Source organism: Diceros bicornis, chromosome 12, assembly GCF_020826845.1.
Source record: "Diceros bicornis minor isolate mBicDic1 chromosome 12, mDicBic1.mat.cur, whole genome shotgun sequence".
Classification (NCBI taxonomy): Eukaryota; Metazoa; Chordata; class Mammalia; order Perissodactyla; family Rhinocerotidae; genus Diceros; species Diceros bicornis.
This window is the reverse complement of record NC_080751.1, coordinates 39,244,495-39,258,872: the sequence shown is the minus strand read 5'-3', so window position 1 is coordinate 39,258,872 and position 14,378 is coordinate 39,244,495. Positions and strand designations below refer to the sequence as shown.

Below are 14,378 nucleotides of genomic sequence, written 5' to 3'. Positions count from 1 at the left end.
ATATGGGAGGGGCAGAACTGAAAAGCTCAACAACAGTGCACTATCTATGGTGTGAAAACACATACACATACACACACACACACACACACACACACAGGAGAAGAAATACCTCAAAATACTAACAGTGATGTTTGGATGGTGGAGTTTTGAATGATTTTTCTTCCACACCTCTTTAATCTGTCAGATTTTGTTTAATAATCTTGGATAGTGTTTATGATGAAAATAATATGAAAAGGTAGCTATTCAAGAGATGTCACAGGCAGATGAAAAGGAATGCCAGAGGGAGTGGTACTGACGGTGAGTGGGATGGGGTCATTGTGGGCCAACGCCACGGGGAAGGCTTCTGTGGATTATGAATGTGGGCTGGGCTGGAGAGTGGGACGGAGGAAAGCACAAGCTACTTCAGGGGCCTGGAAGCACTCACCTGGGAGGAGCTGGCAGGATGTGGCAGAGGCCAGGGTGTCACAGCTGGGATGGACAACCACCCAGAGTGTGTCAGAACAGGCCAGAAGCCAGCCCATTTTGGCTTGATAAGAAGGTTTATGTAAATCAGGGTTGTTATGTGGGAACAGCTGGTTTCACTTTAGTTTAATTGAAAATAAGAGAACATCAGGGGTGGGAGACAAGGGATGTGGGTGGACGGCGGGGGGTAGGGGGGAGAGATGATGGCTCGGGCTCATGGGCTGATGCAGTACAGATAGCCAGTCAAGAGAATGAAAGCAGGCAGACGGTTGTCAGCCTCGGTTCAGCTTAGAAGGCCAGGTGCGGGCAGGCTGAGCTGGATCCTCCAGCACTGGCTTGGCCTCAGAGATCCTTTTCCTTTCCAAAGCACGTGATCTCCAAATTACTTGGCCAGGGACACCACAGGAAAGCCAGTGCATGTGAAGGTGTTTGCCTTCTACCCTCCAGGCTGGCTTGACTTGCTGCCTTTCCACTGAAGTATGTTTATGCCTCATTTTGGCCTGAATTTGGGGACCCTTCCTCCTCCAGGAGAGAGCCTGTGCCTGTCCTCCTGTATTTCTTTCCCTTGGTGAGGCTGCACCCGTGGGGTGCTCAATGCTGTTTGGCTCACGCTTTGGAAAACACCAAGAAAATGGGGGGTGGGGAAGGCTGCGAGGAGGCAAAGGCCATGGACAAGCTGAGGAAGAGATCACATTGTTAGGAAGCGCCTTTCTTTTTTTAAATCCAGGCTATAGTGTGGGGCCTGAAGAAAAGTACAGTAAACAATCCACAGACATTTGCCATGGCATGCGTGGGCTCCGTTCTGACAAATGAAAGCAGAAGGAAATAAATGTGAGGACCTCTCCCGAAGAGGTGAACATGTGCGTGACATCTGCAATGTTGAGGCAGGCACTAGTGCTTCCATTAGGTTTGGAGAGGAGATGGGTGGGTGAAGGGAGGATACCGGTACAGCAGAAGAGGAAGGGACTTGGGAGCAAGAACTGGCCCCTCTCCTCCTGACCCTGCCAGTTGCTGAGTGACCTTAGGCTGGCCAGTGGATCCCTCAGGCTCCAATTCCACATGCACACGTGGTGGGCCCAACCAGCACAGAGACACCCCTGTCATCTTAATCTCCTGCAGCCCCAAGGCGGGTAGGGCAAGAACTAGCAGCCCCACTGGAAGGTAAGGACACAGCTTTACTCTTTGCTGTTCAAGCAGGGTCTGAACAAGCTCACAGTCAAGTTTCTCTTTGACAAGAGAAAAACTTTGTTCCTAAGATCTCATGAAGGAAAGTAAAGTGACATCAGTTTGAAGGTAAAATTTAGAAGATGAAGGTGTGTGCACTAAGGCCTCAGCTTTAGGCTTTCTAACTATCTATTCAATATGTGAATGTAAAATGGGGCAGCTGCTTTGGAAAATGGTCTGGCAGTCCCTCAAACGATTACACACAGAGTTACCACATGACCTAGAAATTCTACTTCTAGGTATATTCCCAAGAGAATTGAGAACATATGTCCACACAGAAACTTGTTCATGAATGTTCATAGCAGAATTATTCATGATAGCCAAAAAGCAGAGACAACCCAAATGTCCATCAACTGTTGAATGGGTAAATAAAATGTGGAGTATCCATACAAGGGCAAATTATTGAGCCATACAAAAGAATAAAGTACTGATAGATGATATAACATGGATGAACGTTGAAAATATTGTAGTAAGTGGAAGAAGGCAGACACGAAAGACCACGTGTTATGATTCCACTCGTATGAAATGTCCAGAGCAAGGAAATCTTAGAGACAGTAAGTAGATTAGTGGTTGCCTAGGGCTGGGGGTGGGGAATTAGAGGATTAGGGGGGTGATAGCTAAAGGATGAGCGATTTCTTTTTGAGGTGATGAAAGTATTCTAAAATTGTGCACGTATCTATGAATATACTAAAAACCATTGAATTGTACACTTTAAATGAATTAATTTATGGTATGTGAATTATATCTCAATAAAGTTTTTTTAAGAAATCAACCAAATAATTGCTCTCCCCCAGTCCTCTCTGCCCCTCCCCCCCGCCGCCCCTTCCCATGCACATGCCTGTAGTTCAGGTATTTCCACCAACCCGCCAGGCTCTCAGCTCTCCCTGCTGATGTGAGCCGATGAGAAGAGAGGGCCGGGAGCTCTGTAAGATGCAAGTGGGATGCAAGGATGTCTGGAAGTGGCCCTGGCCCTAAAAAAATTTACCTAAAAATATTGCCACAAAATAGAAATAAATTGATTAGGCAGAGGTCTTCAATGAACTGAAAGAGATTGAAGAATCTGGGCCAAATAAAGGTGTGTGTGTGGGGGGCGGGTATTTTACACCGCACAGCCCTAGTGGAACTCCTGATGTTCTTATGGAGATGAGACTTACTCCCCAGGGGAAATGTATGTGGATTTGGAGCTGCTGAAATTCCCACCACCTCTGAGAGAAACTGTGGGCAAGGATTATAGAAAATAGAAAGAATAAGGTATGATTGCATAAAAGGAGTTAACAAGGCCCTCTTAAAAGAAGAGAGAGGGAAAAATGATCATTGACCTTAGCCGAGCACTTCTTCTGTGCTAGGCACTGTTTTATAAGTTTTATGTGTATCAGCTTGTCGGTTCCTCACAACAAGCCAATGAGTTATTTGCTGTTATCCCGATTTTCTAGATTAAGAAACTCAGGCACAGAGTAGTTGGGTCACTTGCCCAAGGTTATATAGGTAAGAAGTAGCAGAGGTAGGGTAACCTGATAGGGTGGTCCCGGTGGCCAGAGCCCCTGGGACCGTTGTCTCAGGCTGTGAGCAGCTTCATCCAGTGACCTTTATGTGCTGATCAAACATCACTTTCCACATGTGTCATTCTGCAGCAAAGGTGGAGTTATATGATGCCACAGGGCCATAGCCCTTCTGTGAGACCGGTGAGGGGAGACCTGGTGTTGTCTTCATTTTGATATCTCCTCCTGGTGTGACGCCTGCTGGCTCACAGAAAGGGCTCATACAGAGTTCTTGCCTTGGACCGAATTAATTTGGATGTATAATAAACAGAGGTTAACTGATTTCTAGATTATTTTTGATATTGGGTTTAGCAGTGGGGATAGAATTATAATTATAAATAATATATATTCACATGCACCCTTATATAGGGGAAATAAACTAAGGTTCAAATGAGGTGACAGGTGGGCATGTGCTCTGAGATCTCAAAAACAAACCCTTTCTGCAGAGGGGAACTTTTCCTCCTTGGGACTTTATTTTCTTAAGGGTACCTCATGGTGTGAACATGGTTGCTAATGAGCTCATGTTCCTCTGGGAGGTTAAGTTGAAAGATCTGGAGTGGAGATGGCATGAGTGTCTCTCTCTTGACATCATTTGAGGATGTCTCTCACTCTGGGGGATTGCTGTAGCTTGGATAATTAAAATCCATAGAATTGGTTCAGGACACAGACCAGTTAAGACCTACTACAAAGGAGCTGTTTCCAAGGACTCCTCTTGATTAGTGTGAATTGCTTTTCCTATACTTTCCATTGCCCAGCTTTCAGGCAAGAGGTTAGTAAACTGGGCAATAGGAAAAAGAGACTCCAGTCTCTCAATTCCCTTTTCCTGCAGCTTTGCCCTGCACCTGTTTACTATTTCACGTTGTTCCATGCATTGGTCCCTCTCTCCATCCAATTTAGCACCTTCTTAGGGCAGGTATCTTGATTTATCATAGCCTTAACACGACAGTTCCACAGAAAGGCAAAACTTCCTCCAGACACCCGTTTTCTCATTTGATCTTCCCAACAACGCAGGGGTGAACAAGGCGGGTACTATTTATCCCTCTTTCATAGATGAGGCCCAGGAAGCCCTTTTTTCACTGTTCCAGAGCTGGTTAGTGATGGAGTTGGCTCTCCAGCTCAGGTATCCTAGGTCCTAAACCACCACATGCTCTCTGATCCTATAGTCTTGTTTCTGTCCCTCACAGCACCTGGGAAAGCTCGAGCTCCATAAAAATCTGTCACATCATGGTTTCGAGGATCCCTGTTAGCATTCCTATTGTATTTAGTGTGGTGCAGTGGAAAAGAGCTGGACTACAGGCCCCAAAATTCTTTGTACTGGCTGAGCTGCTCACTGACTTTGAGACCCTTCTAAAGCCAAGCCACCTTGTACCCTCAAGGGGCGTAGCATCTAGAGAGGGAGACAGAGGAGTAATAAGTGCCACAACACGCCTCAGAGCTCCCCAGAGGAGGTTAACTGCCCCCCTTTAGAATTGTAACCCGTGCCTCATTTTAAATTTCTCCTTTAAGTTTTGGACAACCTGCCGCCCGCTGACTGTCTTCATTAAACCTTTCCTCCTGGGCTGCCCTCACCCCAAGCCCATGGGGCTGATGGGCTTGGCGGCTGGCTGCCCGAGGTGCCTCCAAGCTCAGACCTGTGCTTACCACCAGGCAAGAGCCGCTCTTTAATAGAGACACACAAGCTGATCCTCCAGCTTGTGTTGCTAAGCAGCTGGCTTTTGGTTGCCTGGAGATTATCATGGAGTTGAGACCGCAAGGTGAAAACGTGTGTGTATCGTCTGGCGCTGGGATATGCTTGAATGCCTAAGAACCACCAAACCTCTCTCTTGCAGCTCTGATTTTATGTTAAATCCCCGTAACTTGAGGATACATCCTTCACGTATTAGTCGTTGGAAATAATAGGTGCACAAAAGATCTTGTTCTGATATCCTTGGGTTTACAGGGATCAGCAATTCTTTCTGTGGAATATAAGAGGGGAGAAAATACCACACACCTTCTGTAAAGGAGGATAAAGGAAAGAAACAGAAATTGAGCCTTTGTGCTTATAACGGAGGGGAGGAAACCGGTGCTTTTGAATTTTCCTCAGAGTGACTGTTTATTTGTGTAGGGAGAAATAATTAAAGGAGTAGGCCTCGCTGAGTGGAGAGCCTTTCAGAAAGTTCCTGTGGGAGAGACTATGGCCCTAAAAGTCTTTTAGAAAATGCAGAAATTATAGATCCCTGGACCCCCGGCCTGATGCAGTGACATATTAAGCTCTTCTTGAGGCTGTGACAGCGTCCAGGTCTGGAAAGAGGAATGCTGGATAATTTGGGAGGACTTCACCAGTCATTCTGCCCACAAGTGTGTTTGTGTGCCCAGAACATGCCCAGGTGGAGAAGCTGCGAGCCCAACTCACTGAGGCTCACGGAGTGAGGTCTGGGGAAGAGATGCCGAGTGGGGCCGGCAGGATCTGTGACTCTGACCTGTAAACTGTCATTTTGACACCAGCCTGGGAGGTAGAGCAGAGCCCAGGGACATCTCCAGTTTCCATCAACCAGCCGAGTGTGTTTATCGCCTTGACTGTGTTCTCAGTCCTGTTTCAGACACTGTGGCGATACAGAAGTATAAGACAGATACAGAAGTATAAGATTTGACATGTGATTTCTGCCCCCAGTTTAGTTGAGAAGACACGTGTGATACAATGTATGATGGATGGTGTATAATTAAGTGCTGACTTTTGTAGAACAGACTTTGTGAGGTAGGAACACAGAGCAAGGAGCTCTCCCTCAGGCTTCAGGGGTTGGGAAGGCTCCATGGGGAGGTGGGGCTGGAGCTGGCCCTGGAGGATGGATTTCTGTGAGCAGAGGGGAAGAGGGAGGAAGGACATTCCTGGCAGGAAGAGCCTTGTAAGCAAAGGTAAAGTGGTTGGAGTGAGCTTGGAATGTGATAGGAATGTGTGGGAACCATGCTCACCAGAGCTGAATGTTCTTGGATGCAACGGGCAATGCCAGGAGAGGGGTTTACTGGATGTTTTGAGAAGAGTGGCATGAATAAATCAACATTTAAACATGAGTTTGCAGTGTCCTAGGCTCCTTGGAGATATTGAGAGAGAGGGAGAGGGAGTATGAATATGAACGTGAGCACTCCCTCCACAGACCTTGATTCCCAAGAAACAAATGCACCCAACCCACTAGGCCACGTTCTCCCTTCTCCCTGACTTAACTCCGTCAGGAACTTCCACAGGAACCTCTTCTTGTGGGTGGGGAACGGGCAGTGGAATTCACTCTTCATCCCTGGCCTGGCCATTTAGTTGCTAAGTAATTCATTTCTCGGTCATTGTAACAAAGGGAAACAAATATATTTCTGTTTGGGGAGAGGTAAAACAAATACGTCTACTGCCAGAAGGAAGAAATCCTGATGCCAAATTTGAGGCTTTCTTTACCAGACCAGTTGTTTTTGAATAGGAAGATGAAGGACGAAGGGCAGAGGAGACATTAAGAAAACAGTGATTGTTGGGGTTGGTTGAAAGGAAGCGTTCTTTACTGTACGTGGGTGTTCTACGGAGGTGGTGGAACGGCAGAGAGGTTGGGAATGCAGACTAGGTCCAGGCTCTGCCACTTCCCAGAAGTGGGACCTTGGGCTAGTTGTTTAACTCACCGGGGGAAAATACTAGTACCCACCTGCCTGCCTCATTAGGTTGTTGTAGTGCTTAAAGGGGTGACCACATTTGCACGAGTCCTTGGCAAATAAAAAGCGCTCAGTAAATGTCAGTGAGAGATACTGTTTTTATATTACTGGTCTCAAACACAATGTTGAGAACAACGAGAGTTTTGATCTGTACTGCTTGTAGCCAAGAGTTCCACAGAAATTGGTTGATGGGAGAAGTGAGGCTGAATGCACAACTTGGATTGAGGGAAGATATGATGGAGGACAGTTACCAAAGCCAGCCCTAGGTAGTACAGAAACCAGCAGAGCTCCTTCCTCAGGGCTCACCAGCCAGCCAGCATGTGGATAGCTCTGAGTGCAGAGGACAAGGGAGCAGCCTGAGGGCCCGTGACAGCCAGGGCTGAGCAGCCAGAGTTCTCAGGTAGGCTGAGGAACACTGGAGAGGACCAGGGCAGACGATGTTGGGCAGAGTGTTTTAAAGGTATCTAACCGTGCCTCAAGGGTAAGCTTGCTAAAGTCTTAAAGTAGAGAAATATCTGGAGCATGATTTCGGGCAACCAAGACTTGAGGACTGTTCTTTAAGATGTGCAGTTGCTCATTACTGAGACTTATGACTTGTACTGAAGGTTGAGGGTTTTCTCCTTTCCTTTCTTCTGGGCCCTATAAGCTAGCAAATTGTCCTGATACTTATTCCACCTGACCTCTCTAAGCATCCTGCATTTTTATTATTATTATCAGCATTATTTACTGTCTACCTAAGATATATCTGGCTGAGCAATGAACCCAAGGGAGAATCCTGGAACATAAGCCCAGAGAGCTCACAGGCTGGTCAAGGATCACTTAGACTGAGGTTACTCTTCTCAAGAGCTCAAACCTGCGATATTGTTGAGAGAAAGCTGCTGTCAATCATTGTGGGCTGGGAAAACCCGAGCAGACTTCTAGCAACAGGTGAGACTGGGGCAAGGACTTCAAGGTTTTCCATAAGCAGACACAACAATGGGGTAGACATTCCTGCCTCTGATGCAGGCATACCCTGACGGTGGGATTCAGTGATGAATCAAGACTAATTTAGGTGGGTGGAATCAGATTGGGAGAATTCAGTAGGGCAGAATATTAGAAGCCTTAGTACCATCCACTTTTGGTTGGGAATTTCTAGAAGAGCATTGTGTCAGTTTCTCCAACAACTCAGGAAACTAGAGACTTGAATCTCAGACTTATGTAGTATAAATACTCAGAAATTTTGAGAAATGACAAGGTTGGCAGGCACAAATTTTCTGTGTGCTGCTTAGCAGCTGACCGAGTTTGTTGGGACTTGCAATGATATGCATGGAAACTTGGCTGGCTAATTTTGAATTCTCCTTTCTCCAAGGCCCCGGCCAAGGGTGTGTGGGGCAGAGGGGTTATCCACTCCTGTTCTGGGGCAACTGCTATACATAACCACTTTCTTCAAAGAAAAGCCTGGCACAAATTTCCTTTACACAGCAAATCAGGAAGTAGCTAGTGAATTCAATGAGTGCCCACATCCTAAGGATCCTTTGTGTGTTATGATGATGGTGGTAGATGTGGAGATGGTGGTGATGATGATGATGATGGTGGTGGCTGTGGTTGCAATGATGTTGGTGATAGTGGTGGTGGTGGTGATGGTGGTGGTAATGGTGATGATAGTGGTGGTGGTGATGGTGATGATGGTGGTGGTGGTAGTGATGGTGGTGGTGACAGTGACGGTAGTGAAGAAGAGGAGACTTTGTACTTATATAGTACTGGCAGATCACATAGTTCTTACATACATGTAATCTTATCTGAGCCTAAAGCAAAACCATGAGGTAGGTAGAGCAGGTATTTTTATCTCCAGTTGAAAGACAGAGGCTGATATTCAGAAGATTTGAAAGAGAGTGCTTTTTTTTCTTTTGTTTTTTTTACCACCACTGTGTCTCTTGTCAGTGAGTATCAAATGAGTGGCATGCATAGCCATGGCTAGAAGTGTGCAGACAGAGAGGGGGTCCTGTGGGCCAGAGGCACCAGAAGGGATTTCTGAAGATAGAATTTTTTTTAGTTCTTTATATATTCTGGATACAAGTCAATTATGAAGTATATGATTTGTAAATATTTTCTCCCAATCTGTGGCTCACCGTTTCTTTTCTATCTGTTGGAGCACAAAAGTTTTCAGTTTGATGAAATCCAATGTATCAGTTTTTTTCTTTTATGGATCATGTTTTGGTGTCCTAAGAACTCTTTGTCCATCCTGAGATCTTGAAGATTTTCTCCTATAATTTCTTGTAGAAGTTCTATAATGTGGCTCTTAGATTTAGGTTTATAATCTACTTTGGGTTAATTTTTATACATAATGTGAGGTAAAGGTCCGAGTTCATCATTGTGTATGTGAATATTCAATTACTGCAGCAGCAACTGTTGAAAAGACTACCTTCTCCCTTTGGAAGTGTCTTGGCACCTTTGTTGAGCACTGAGTAACCAGAAGTAGAAGGAAATATTTCTGGATTAAGTCTATTCCGTTGATCTATATGCCTATCCTTGCATCGGTACCACATTGTCTTGGTTACTGTGGCTTTAGAGTAAGTTTTGAAACTTAGTAGTATAAGCCTTCTAAATTTGTTCTTTTTGTTCAAAATTGATTTGGCTATTTTAGGTCTTTTGTTTTTCAAGTAAATTTTAGAATCAGCTTGTTAATTTCTACAAAAATGCCTCTGGGGATTTTGGTAAGGATTGGTTTCAGTTTAAAAATCAATGACTAAAAACTGCTATCTTGTTAATAATGAATATTTCAGTCCATGAGCATGGAATTTCTCTCCATTTATTTAGATCTCCTTTAATTTTTCTCTACAGTGTTTTGTAGTTTTCAGTGTACCTGTCTTGCATATTATTTGTTAAATCCATTCTTAACTATTTTATTCTTTTTGATGCTGTTGTGAATTGAATTTTATCTCATTTTCAGATTTTTCTTTGCTAGTACATAGAAATACTATTTCTATATATTTAAAAATATATAGTATTTCAATAGTTATAAATTATTGTATTTCTATACATATATTTCTATATAACCTACTTCAATTGATTCTTATAAATTGATTTTGTAGCCTGCAACCTTGCTCAAGTAGTTTATTAGTTCTAAGGGTTTTGAGATTTTCTACATACGGGATTATGTCATCTGTGAATAAAGGCAGTATTGCTTCTCCAATCTAGAGGCCTTTGATTTGTTTTCCTTTTTTCCCCTTCCCATATTGCGCTGACTGGAATCTCTAATACAATGTTGAATAGAAGTGGCAAAAGCCGGCCCCTGATATTAGGAGGAAAGTGTTCAGTCTTTTATCGTTAAGAATGATGTTAGATATGGGTGTTTCACAGAGTCTCTCTATCAGATTGAGGAAATTCCCTTCTATTCTTAGTTTGTTGAGTGTTCTTGTTTTTGTTTTTTTATCCTGAATGAATGTTGGGTTTGTCAAATGCTGTATCTATATCTATTGATATGATTATGTTGTTTTTGTCATTGAATCTATTATTATGGTGTATTATGTCCATTGCTTTCTGGATATTGTGCTAACTTTATATTACTGATATAAAACCCACTTAGTCATAGTGTATAATCTTTTTATATATTGCTGGATTTTGTTTGTTAATTTTTAAATTCAATTTATTTAAACTTAACAAAAAACAAAAAAGTTCACCTATTTCTCCCACCCCAGCCCTCTGCCTCTGGCAACCACCAGTCGGATCTCTGTGTCTATGAGCTTGCTTTGAAAATTTTTTTTAGATTTCACATAAAAGAGAGATCGCATGATATTTGTCTTTCTCTTTCTGACTTATTTCACTTAGTATAACGTTCTCAAGGTCCATCCATGTTGTCACAAATGGCAGGATTTTGTTCTTTTTTATAGCTGAATAATATTCCTGTGTGTGTGTGTGTGTGCGTGCTACAATTTCTTTATCCATTCATCCATTGATGGACACTTAGGTTTTTTTCATATTTTGACTATTGTAAATAATGCTGCAATGAATATGGGGGTGCATAGTAAATACCCAGAGGTGCAATTACTTGATCATATGGTAGCTTTATTTTTAATTTTTTGAGGAACCTCCATACTGTTTTCCATAGTGGCTGTGCCAGTTTACATTCCCACCAACAGTGCACCAAGATTCCCTTTTCTCCACATCCTTGCCAACACTTGTTATTTCTAGCCTTTTTTATAACAGCATTCTAACAGGTGTGAGATGATATCTGATTATGGCTTTGATTTGCATTTCCCTGATGATTAATGAAGTAGAGCATCTTTTCATTTACCTGTTGGCCATCTGTATGTCTTCTTTGGAAAAATATCTATTCAGATCTTCTGCCCATTTTTTAATCACATGGCTTATTTTTTGCTATTGAGTTATATGAGTTCTTGATATATTTTGGATATTAGCCTCTTATCAGACATATGATTTGCAAATATTTTCTCCCTTTCAGTAGGTTGCCATTTCTTTTATCTATGGTTTCCTTTGCTGTGCAGAGCTTTTTAGTTTGATGTAGTCCCACTTGTTTATTTTTGCTTTGGTTGCTTTTGCTTTTGGTGTTAGATTCAAAAAATCATCACCCAGACTTATGTCAAGGAGCTTACCACCTATGTTTTCTTTCAGGAGTTTTATGGTTTTAGGTCTTATGTTCAAGTCTTAAATCCATTTTGAGTTGATTTTTGTGTATGGTGTAAGACAGTGTCTGGTTTCATTCTTTTGCCTGTGGCTGTCCGGTTTTCCCAGCACCGTTTATTGAAGAGACTGTGCTTTCCCCCACTTCGACTAGTAAAAGGAAGGAAATAACAAAGATTAGAGCAGAAATAAATGAAATAGAGATTAAAAAGACAGTAGAAAAGATCAATGAAACTAAGAGCTGGTTCTTTGAAGAGAGAAACAAAATTGACAAACTATTAGTTAGACTCACCAATAAAAAAAGAGAGAGGACTCAAATAAATAAAATCAGAAATGAAAGAGGAGATGTACAACTGATATCACAGAAATACAAAGGATCATAAGAGACTACTATGAACAATTATATGCCAACAAATTAGACAACCTGGAAGAAATGGATCAATTCCTAGAGACATACAACCAACAAGTTTCGACATACCAAGATTGAATCATGATGAAATAGAGAATCCCAATAGACTAGTTACTAGTAAGGAGATTGAATCAGTAATCAAAAACCTCTCGACAAACCAAAGTCCGGGACCAGATGGCTTCATTGGTGAATTCTACCAAACATTCAAAGAAGAATTAATACCAATGCTTCTCAAATTTTTCCAAAAAGTAGAAGAGGAGAAAACTCTTCCAGATTCATTTTATGAGACCAGCATTACTCTGATACCAAAACCAGACAATCATTCCACAAGAAAAGAAAATTACAGGCCAATATCCCTAATGAACATAGATGCAAAAATCCTAAACAAAATATTAGCAATCTGAGTTCAATAATACGTTAAAATGATCATACACCATGATTAAATGGGATTTGCAAGATGTAAAGATGGTTCAACATCCACAAATCAGTCAGTGTGATACACCACATTAACAAAATGAAGGATAAAAATCTCTTGATGATCTCAACAGGTGTAGAAGAAACATTAGACAAAATTTAACATCCATTTATGATAAAAACTCTCCACAAAGCAGGTATAGAGGGAAGGTACCTCAACACAATAAAGGCTGTATGTGATAAGCCCACAGATAACATCATATTCAGTGGTGAAAAGTTGAAAGCTTTTCCTCTAAGTTCAGGAACAAGACAAGATGCCTACTCTCACCATTTTTATTCAACATAGTATTGGAAATCCTAGCCAGAGCAATTAGGCAAGAAAAAAGAAATAAAAGGCATCCATATTGGAAAGGAAGAAGTAAAACTGTCACTATTTGCAGATGGCATGGTATTATATATAGAAAACCATAAAGACTCTATCAAAAAACTTTTAGAACTAATAAATGAATTCAGTAAAGTTGCAGAATACAAAATCAATACATAAAAATCGGTTGTGTTTCTATACACTAATAATAAAACTATCAGAAAGAAATTAAGAAATGGAAATAGAATTTGAGCTAAGAAGTTTGGGCTGAAAAGTAGGACACAGGATGGTCAAAGGTGTTAGAATGTGTATATGAGCATGTGCGAGTGTGTGTGTGGGGGGTGTTAGAGAAAAGACAGATTAAAAAGTAAAGTATCATTTGTGAACTAACAAATTTAGTTGGATTTCCCTGGGTTTGGAACCTAGAGAGGGGAAGGGAATGAATATTCATTGACCCTCTCTCAATGTGCCAGGCCCTGTTTTTGTTATATATACTTTTTAAAAATGTGTACTTTTATATACATTATCTAATTTAATCCTCACAACCTCCTTGTGAAGCAGGTATCATGATCTCCATTTTACACATTTGAAAACTGACACATAAACAGAGTAAATCCCTCCCTCAAGGTCACCTTGTAAAGCCATGTGAATCCAGGCCCATCTGACCCAAAGGCCATAACTTTCTACAGCACCCCAGTCCCTGACCAGGACTCAGGCATGCTAATTGCCAGTCTGTAACTGCTGGGCCAAAGGTATACACAGCCTGGCATGTTGCAGGATTCTGCAGCTCAGGCTGAGGGGTGTTGGAGAGGGGATTTCACCTCCAGAACTGTATATCAGCAGGAGGTTGCACCTGTCTCATAGAGGCTGGTACTCTCTCCTGCAGTGGATTCGAGTATGTCTTCCCATGAAACAGGTAAACATACAATTGCTAACTGCTGATGTTTGCTGAGGAAAAATACAGCTTTATTTTTCTTTAGCTTTAGAAAGACTTTTACCATAGTGACTTTGGGTAGTATTTGAAATATCCAAGGCTTCAGTCAGATGTGTGCCTTCTGCGGTAACTGTTGCCTATTGCATAACCTGGAGGAGGAAGAGGATGGACGGGCTGAAGGATCCCAGTGTACGTGGACTTGCCTTTCGATGAGCTCAGGACCTAGGGAAGGCTGTCTGGCTTTTGCATGTTCTTTGGGGCTCTGAGGTAGTACCCCAGCACTAAACTCCTCGACTTCTAGGGAAGGAAGGAAGGCACCTCCCTCCAAGCCCCTCCTAGGCTCTGGTTCTAGGGGAATTTGAGAGGAGATGGCTTAGCCTCAGTGCCGTCTGCAAATTTTACTTGGAGCGTGTAATCATGGATTACAGTTCAGACTCATAACAGTAATGCTTTACATTTGAATATAACATTATTCTTTCCTGGACACATTCATCGTTCCATTTCAGTCCTTCCGCAACCCTGTATATAGAAGTGAAGATAGATATTTTTAACGCAAGGATGCAGATCCTGAGAGAGGTGAAATGTGTTCCCTTGAACAGCAAGAGTTGATGACAGAGATGGGGCTAGGGTGAGGTCTTCTCAGTCCCACTCCATGCTTTTTCCTGCCTCCCACCCACAGTGCTGATGAGCATTTTTTTCCTAGAGAGGGGTCTGCACCTCGCACATATAGTACACACACAACCGGCCTTA

The 14,378-nt window shown here is 42.5% G+C and overlaps 1 protein-coding gene across 2 annotated transcripts in view; it reads left to right on the top strand.

Moving 5' to 3' along the window:
* The window catches only part of PRKCE (protein kinase C epsilon), a 488,396-nt gene that overhangs the window by 243,460 nt on the left and 230,558 nt on the right, over positions 1–14,378 (top strand). The window lies entirely within an intron of this gene.